We start from the raw sequence: 7,470 nt of genomic DNA on the forward strand, positions 1-7,470 counted from the left end.
CCTTCAATAAGTGCTTTATGTGACTTTTCTAAATTTTCAACAATGAATGTGTATTTATTTTTATGTGAGAAGTGATAATAGTAGGTAACATTTTCTGAGGCCTCCCAGTGGGTGGCGTGTGAAAACTCACGAATAATCTCAACATCGCTGAGAGATAGGTATTGTCATCATCCACATGTACTATTCATAGCTAAGGAGTGCTGGACCTGGAATTCAAACCCCCGAGTCACCATGTCATAGCTACCAAGTAAGTGGGACATTGACACATCATGACACATACCTAAGTTCATTTTAAGAATAAAAAGTCACATTCACACATCGTGTGGGTCTCACTGGAGACTCACCAAAGCCTAAAGGAAGCCAGCAGGCATTTCAATCCCCACTTTCAAGACAAAGTCGCAGGCCCATGTGCCCCCCACAGGACTGGGAACAGGTGTTTCTTGCCCCCACACAAGCCTTCTTCCCCTCCACACCCACGCCACAGCACTTGGCTCATTTGCATGTTGACTGAGGATGCAGTTCTGTTTTGTAGGTTAAGCTTCGGGTTTTGTTGTTTATAAGCAAATATGCAGGAAGCAAACAGACGGAAGTCTTGGGATGTGTCTTGGCACCTCCACCAGCAACCTCAGTTTTCACAACTATAAAATGAGCTGGCTAGAGGAACAGAAATGAATACCTAAGGACCAATCCAGAGCCTAGCAATGTCCTCACCAAAGAGCCCACACACCACAGCAATGGTAGCCTTGACCCTGGGGAAGCAAAGCACTCTGTAAGATCATTCTAGGTAAACAGGAGATGTATATACTCTTTAACAGCATTGGTTCCCTGTTACTGGATGAGCCCTGACTAGAGGTGCAATTTATTCATTCATTCAGCAGTTACTTATGCAACTACAATATGCCAGGCAGGTTTAAGCATGGTGATATCAAACTGAACTAAACAAAGCTCCTGCCCATGTGAACCTTCCATACTAGTGGGGACACAAACAAATAAATGAATGAATGAGTGCATATAAAATAATGTGCAATAAAAGACCTCGCAAGATGGTAACTGTACCTTAAACTTCTGCAAAAAAAAAAAATGTAATGTCTGATAAGGGCTACATTTCATCTCCTTTTGGTACAAAAACAAATGATGAGCCGGGCATGGTGGTACATGCCTAGAATCCCACACTCAGAAGAGAGAGAATCGAGAGTTCAAGGCCAGCTACATCTTGGTATGTAATTGTTTCAAAAAACAAAACAAAACAAAAAAGCAAATGATGAAGAAAGGGTCTAGAAATAGCATTGACCTTGCAGTTACAAGACTTGGACTTAAGACATAGTTCTGAATTCAGTCTGTGAGCTTGAACAAGTTACTATAACCTGTGAAATGGAGATAACAGTACTAGGTCTGCCTGCTTTGGAAGGTCGATGTGAAAATCAAGCCAAGCAGTGAAATCAAATACATAATAAGTTTTGCTTTTCCCTATATCATTAAGTTTTGGCTCTATACAGTAAACAAATTCAAATTGCTACTAAGTCAAGCTCTTGCTAGCAAGGTCAGATCAGCAAGTTCTAGCTCCAATCCTATTTCATTTCAAGGCACAGGACACTTTATACTAAACCATGGGGGAGGGAGATGCCATAGTGGGGGGAAAGCATCTATCTAGCATGCTTTCTTTTCCCTTCCACTTGCAGGTGCTCAGTAAGGCAATCTGAGTCTTCCAAAAGGTCGTGCTGTATCTCCCTTTACTGTAAGTAGTGTCTGATGGTAGCTGTTCCGTGTTACAGTCATGGATAAATTGATAATAGTTTCCACTTCCTTCAAGAGTTTTACACTGAAAAAAATTAAGTAAATGCAACATATGGAAGATATATACCAAGTTTATGACCAGTACTAGTAGGATTACTGAGAATTATTTCCTGTTTCTTATTTGCTTCTTTTCATTTTGTTTTCTGTTTCATTTACTTGAGAGTATTTATCCAGCATATGCATGCAGGAGTCAGACAGATGGGATGGGGGCCCTGCAACTCACACTGCAATTCCAAATCTTTGGTGTTTCCCCTCTCCCCCAGTGTCTCCTTTGGTCTTATAAACCAGCAGGGGAAACCAGCACGGCTTTGCTGTCATTAGACTAGGGGCTTCTAACAGGTAACACTATGATTTTAATTTTGTCTCCTCCTGCCACTTCTAAATTTTCATCAATATGAAGTAGAAGATATTTTTTTTCCTCACCTAGGCATCTAGAAAGCACCATGATTGTCTTTTGTCCTCCTTGGTTCTAAATTCACCAGAAGAAGGTTGGAATCCAGGTTTTACTATTGGCTGAGTGTTGATTGTATTTGGAGAAGTCTCCTAACCTCCCTAAACTTCAGTTGCCACCCATAAAATGGGGGAAATAGCGCTTGCAAGGTAGGTGCTTCTAAGGATTTGATATCATAATACATAAGAAGGTCTAGTGTAGTTCCCAGCACCTAGTTGAACCTCAAAACTGTTGCTATTAGTGGAAATAGTCTTAGGAAGAACCAAGACTGCTCTAGACTGGAAGTGGAGCTCAGGTTGTTGTTAGAAAGGTGGGATTATACCTTGGCCAAGAGCTCTGGTTCTGGTCTCTAATAAACCAGTCATAACCCTGAGTTTCTTTCATTTGCTTTGGGCAAGTCACCATGTTTCTCTAAGCCTCCTCATCTGTAAAATTGGAGTAATCATAAAACTTAATAGTGGGTCTCAAAATGTGGCCCAGAGTTCCTAGAGGTCTCCAAGATCTTTTCAGGGGGTCCTCAAGGTCAAGGTTGTTTTCATAGGAATGCTAAATGTGGCCTGGCCGAACATTCAGATCCTCTCACCAGTGTGCAGTAGAGTTTTCCGAAGGCCACATGACATCTAATGAGGTCATCATTCTGATGCCTAATGGAAAGTGTGTTTGCCAATTCTTGTTTCACATTTTTTATTTTTCAGAAAAGTGGGTAGAACTGGCGATCATCGTATGAAGCAAAAGAAAGCCAGACTCAAAAAGATAAACACTGCACGCCTTCTCTCATGTCTGGAATCTAGATTTTTTAAAAAAGATATGAAAGTGGAAGGGATACTATTGGGGAAGAGGAAGGGGACCAGCAGGAGGGGGATGGGGACAAGAGAGGGTAATGGAGGGCGAATATGATAAAATAATTATATACATGTATTAAAATGTCATAATGAAACCCGGTATTTTGTACACTTACTATATACTAATAAAATATTTTAAATTAATTTCTAAGTTGTTAAATGTCAATATATATGTATAACATACATAAATAAAAGCTATTTGGAGTCCTAGATAAGTTTAAAAGTTTTAAGGGAACCTGAGTCAAAAGACTTTCAGAATGGCTGTCTGATAGTGTTGTTATAAAGATTAAGTCACAACTAGTATATACATATAAGATATTGGATAAATATTTCCCTTATAATAATGACTCCAAAGCTCCCGAACCTTATTAGGTAAGGGTCTGCCTACTCGTCCACATATAAATAAAATAGGATCCTTTATATGGTGAGTGTTCAATCCATGTTAAACTTTGAACCATTTAAAGACACTGCACACATCAAAAGCCCCTCACCCCTCCAGTACCCATGAGATCCAAGAGCCCTGAAGATACAGGAATTCAATAGCCATCACCTGGCTCCCCTCACCCTGGTCCTTCCAAGGCTGTATATAATCCGTTACCCAACCAGAAGCAGAAGCAGGTGGCAATGAGGTGAACGCAAGGGAAGGTTGGCTTATGGAAAACCTTCCTAGGTGATGAATGGATCATTAAGAGGAGAGGCAGCCTCAGAAGAGGAATAGCTTCCTTAAGGTTTGGGCGATTACCATGGAAACAGCCTGAAAAGTGTACCTATTTAAAAAAAAAAAGTGTGTGTGTGTGTGTGTGTGTGTGTGTGTGTGTGTGTGTGCAATGACCTGGAAGGCCATAACAAGATAAGCCATGCAAAAATGTTGAGTTGCTAGAGGCTCCCTCCCCCGGTTTTTTCTTTTCCTTTTTCCTCTTCTGGCACACCTTTGGGGGGGGCGGTCAGCATCCCTAAATTCTGATGTTGATGGCAAGTAGGTAAGTCTCTTAGATAACAGATACCGAGTAAGTCTAAAACGCAGCACGGTCTGGATTACAGTCATCGAGAAATTCTTAACACAATCCGGTTAAGAGCCGCGTGTTTGCCTCTCTAGCCTGCGAGCATCACGGAAGAGATGCCTCCCTGGTCAAGACCTTGTTTTCTGGGCCGGTAAAGGGTAAACAGACAAATAGACCTTACAACAGTGGCAATCGAAAAACAGGGGTAGGCCAGTAAGAAGCTTTTGCATATGAGCTATTCTAATTGTTTAAAAAAAAATCTGGGTACTATAGGATTATGTCAGAGAAATGGGGAGTCCTGGGAGACCTTAAAAAACCTTTCAACTACTTCCTTCTCCTCCGCCCAAGAAACGAAAAAAACAAAAGTCCCCAGAGTGTTGGCTACCAGTCAGCCCCCAAGGCCAAGGCCAAGGCCAGTGGTCCACCCCAATCCAGGTCTTCGCCAGTAGCCAGTCCGCTGCACACGGCCACCTGTTGCTGTCCTCCCGCCCAGAGCCTAGTCGCAAGCCGCCGCTAGAGTTCGTTCTAATTCCCCCGCGCCAGGCTGGCCAGGAAGCCTCAACGCGCCGCGTGTGCTAATCCGCAGGGCGGGCGGGGACTCCGCAGGGCGGGCGGGGACTCCGCAGAGTCTCCCAGCCCTGGGCTCTCTTTGTTTTCTCTCAGAGTGCAGAGTGTCAAAACTAGACCCCAGACAGGATCCCTGCGCCCACGCATCGTTCTTGCGCACTCGCACCCAGCCCACGCCCGGGAGATTCCGAGGCGCGCATAGGCCGGCGGAGGGGAAGCAGGTCCGTGAGGCCGAAGTGCACAGCGCAGACAGGTTGCTGCGTGAGGTTCCCAAATATCCCCCGATCCCGAATCCCTTAGAGCCCTTTAACCTAGCATGGTTGCAGGAGCGCAGAGGCGGGACGCAGTTTCACGGCTTGCAAGGACAGAGAGCTCTCCGTCAGTATGTGCTCTAAGGCGCGGGAGGGGAGCCTGGGGGCGATGGAGGTTAGAGATTCCCTCCCGCTGGGAACGCCAGAGTTCCGATTCCGAAAGTGAGTCCTGCAGGGGGTGTGCATTTCTCCGAGAATCTGACAATCCTAGCGTACGCGGGCAAGACAAGTTTAAGTCGGCTCCCGGGGCGTCTGTTTGTTTATTGGCTCTTAAGGGAAAAAGTTTGAAGATCTTTAACCAGCCTCAGCCGTGGCGCGAGCAGAAATCCCGCAAAAAGTAATCTAACTTCAAGTCATTATATAAGTGGGGGCTTCTTCCCCTTCTACATCCCCCACCCCCCGCCAGGCCTGCTCATTGCTATTCCGGGAGTATGAGTCTCGCTTTACAAAAAAAAAAAAAAAAAAAAGTTTTAAAAATTATTATTTTCCTGAGCCGGAAGGCGAGCGGAGGCGCAGGCTTGTGCCCTGCGCGCGTGGCGACACCACCCGCAACTCAGCCCCACGGGCTGCAGAAGTACGCCAGGACTGGGGTCTGTAGGCGCAGGGCTGGCTACCAAGTGCGCCCCGCGGTCCCACGGTCCGCCACTCCACGTGGTCAGGATCAACAGTTTGTTGAACTCATCAGTGACACCTTGAACTTTTCATAAAGAAAATGGGTATTGCACCGAGAGGGTTTGGCCGCGGTGGCCGCGCCGGGTCCTGCTTATATTCAATGATCTCGTTTGCCCCTCCCCCTCTTCTAGCAGAAATTCCACCGAGTTACTGGACTTAGACTTTTTAAGTTAATTTACTTTCCCCACACACACTTTGGCCAGTCACCAGGACCTTTAGGGCTAGCCTCCCCGCCCCCCACCCCTAGCTCCTGCCTGAAAATGACATTTCGCCGGCGTCTCCGGAGGGGGCTGAATTTCACTTTGTAACTTTCTACGGAACCCGAGCCTGGGTGGCAGCTCGGGTGGTGGTATCGTATGCAAATACGCATGCTGACGTTACAGATCATGTGGGTTTTGGCGTAGATTCCCCACTGATCGAGGCATTTTTTTCCCCTTTTTTTTTCCTTTTTTTTTTTTTTTCTTTTAAAAATTTTGGCCACCGTTCTCCGTACGGGGGCTTTTTCTGTCTGTCTGTCTTGGCAGGCTGGCTTTCCCCCTCTTTCCCACTGAGCCCGAGTCGGGCGCCGGGTGGGGAGTGGGGAGTGGGTGGGGGGAGCCAGCAGAGTTCCATTTTGGAACGCCCGTGCCTCGTCTCCGCGTTCCCAGCCCGGGTCCCCGCGTTCCCAGCCCCGGCGCAGGTAAGAAACTTCGCCCCGGCGCGGAGCACCCCCACCCGGCGCCGCCAGCCCCGATCCCCGCACGCCGGGCGCCGGCCACTCCAGCCTAACTTTCCCACCGCCGCCGCGGCTCCCGAAAATGTGTTGTTAATGGGACTTGGCCGGGTTAGTGATTGGAAAAGGGGGGGACGCGCGCGAGAGGGGGAGTGCAGGCTCTTTTTGCCGGCGGGAGGAAATCAGCGGATACAGAGGGGGACGGAGATTTTTTTTTTTAATTAAAGAGTTTTGATTACAAGTTTGGATAAATGGGAGCCAGACCGAGGAGGAGGAGGAAAAACATGTCTACGTTTCCCTATGTCGACATAAGCCACAAAAAAATATGGCGTCCGCTTTCGACAGGGCGTTACGTAGACCCGACTCTGTTTTTATTTATTTATTTCGTGGCCGGCTCCCTCCCTTCTTGGCCAAACTGCGGCGCTTTGTGCAAACGGGGCAGGTCCCCGCGGGGACTCCACCGGGGACGTGGCCCCGTCTCCGCGCCTTTTGGCAAGCAGGGGGCTGCGTGTGACTGCTCCCCTCCCTCCCCCGCTCTCCCCTCTTCTCCCCTCTCCTGGTGACGATTCGCCGTAATGTGGTGGCAGGAAGCATGACGCCGTGGGTTGAGGCTGCCTCTCCTCGCGTCGCTCCTGGTGGCTGCAGGCAGCGGGCGCGCAGCGCGGGCGGCCGGCGAGCTACCTGACGCGGGCAGGGCCGGAGCGAGGCGCTGTCCCCACGCCCTGCTCAGGTGCGCTGTGAGGGGACTGCGGGGGGCGCGGGGCCCTGGGCCTGCTGTCCGCGGCCGGCTGGCCCTTGCCCGCAACCTGTCTCTGCCAGCCCGTGTCCCAGTGCCCCTGGAACGGTCTCTGGCGCTTTCCGTCTGCCCCACAAGAGGTTAATCTTTGTTGGCGTTGCAGCTTCTTTGTGGCTTCCCCAGGACTTGGGATCCTCGGCTTTGCAAACTTGCCCTTTCCCCAGCCGCTTTGCAGGAGGCTGCGAAGACGAAGATGAGCGGAAAGTTGGAAATCAGCAAGCATCACAGGACCGTCCCTTTGGCCTCCTTGCTGTGCAGAGCTCGGGAGGCGGAGGAGGAGGAGGATGAGCAGGGTTTGTCAGGCTGGGGTGTATGGGGTTGGGG

The 7,470-nt window shown here is 48.5% G+C and overlaps 1 protein-coding gene across 4 annotated transcripts in view; it reads left to right on the plus strand.

Moving 5' to 3' along the window:
• Positions 1-4,756: 4,756 nt before the first annotated feature.
• The window catches only part of Zhx2 (zinc fingers and homeoboxes 2), a 149,706-nt gene continuing 146,992 nt past the window's right edge, over positions 4,757-7,470 (plus strand). The window contains exon 1 of one of the 4 annotated variants that reach the window (XM_074069146.1): positions 4,757-6,317. The gene's annotated coding sequence lies outside the window, so the exon portion shown is untranslated. Of the gene's footprint in view, positions 6,318-6,344; positions 7,440-7,470 lie in introns of those variants that run through there. The other 3 variants (XM_074069140.1, XM_074069141.1, XM_074069142.1) reach the window with 3 other exon arrangements.

The sequence above is a fragment of the Castor canadensis genome, chromosome 3 (genome assembly GCF_047511655.1).
Source record: "Castor canadensis chromosome 3, mCasCan1.hap1v2, whole genome shotgun sequence".
Lineage (NCBI taxonomy): Eukaryota > Metazoa > Chordata > Mammalia > Rodentia > Castoridae > Castor > Castor canadensis.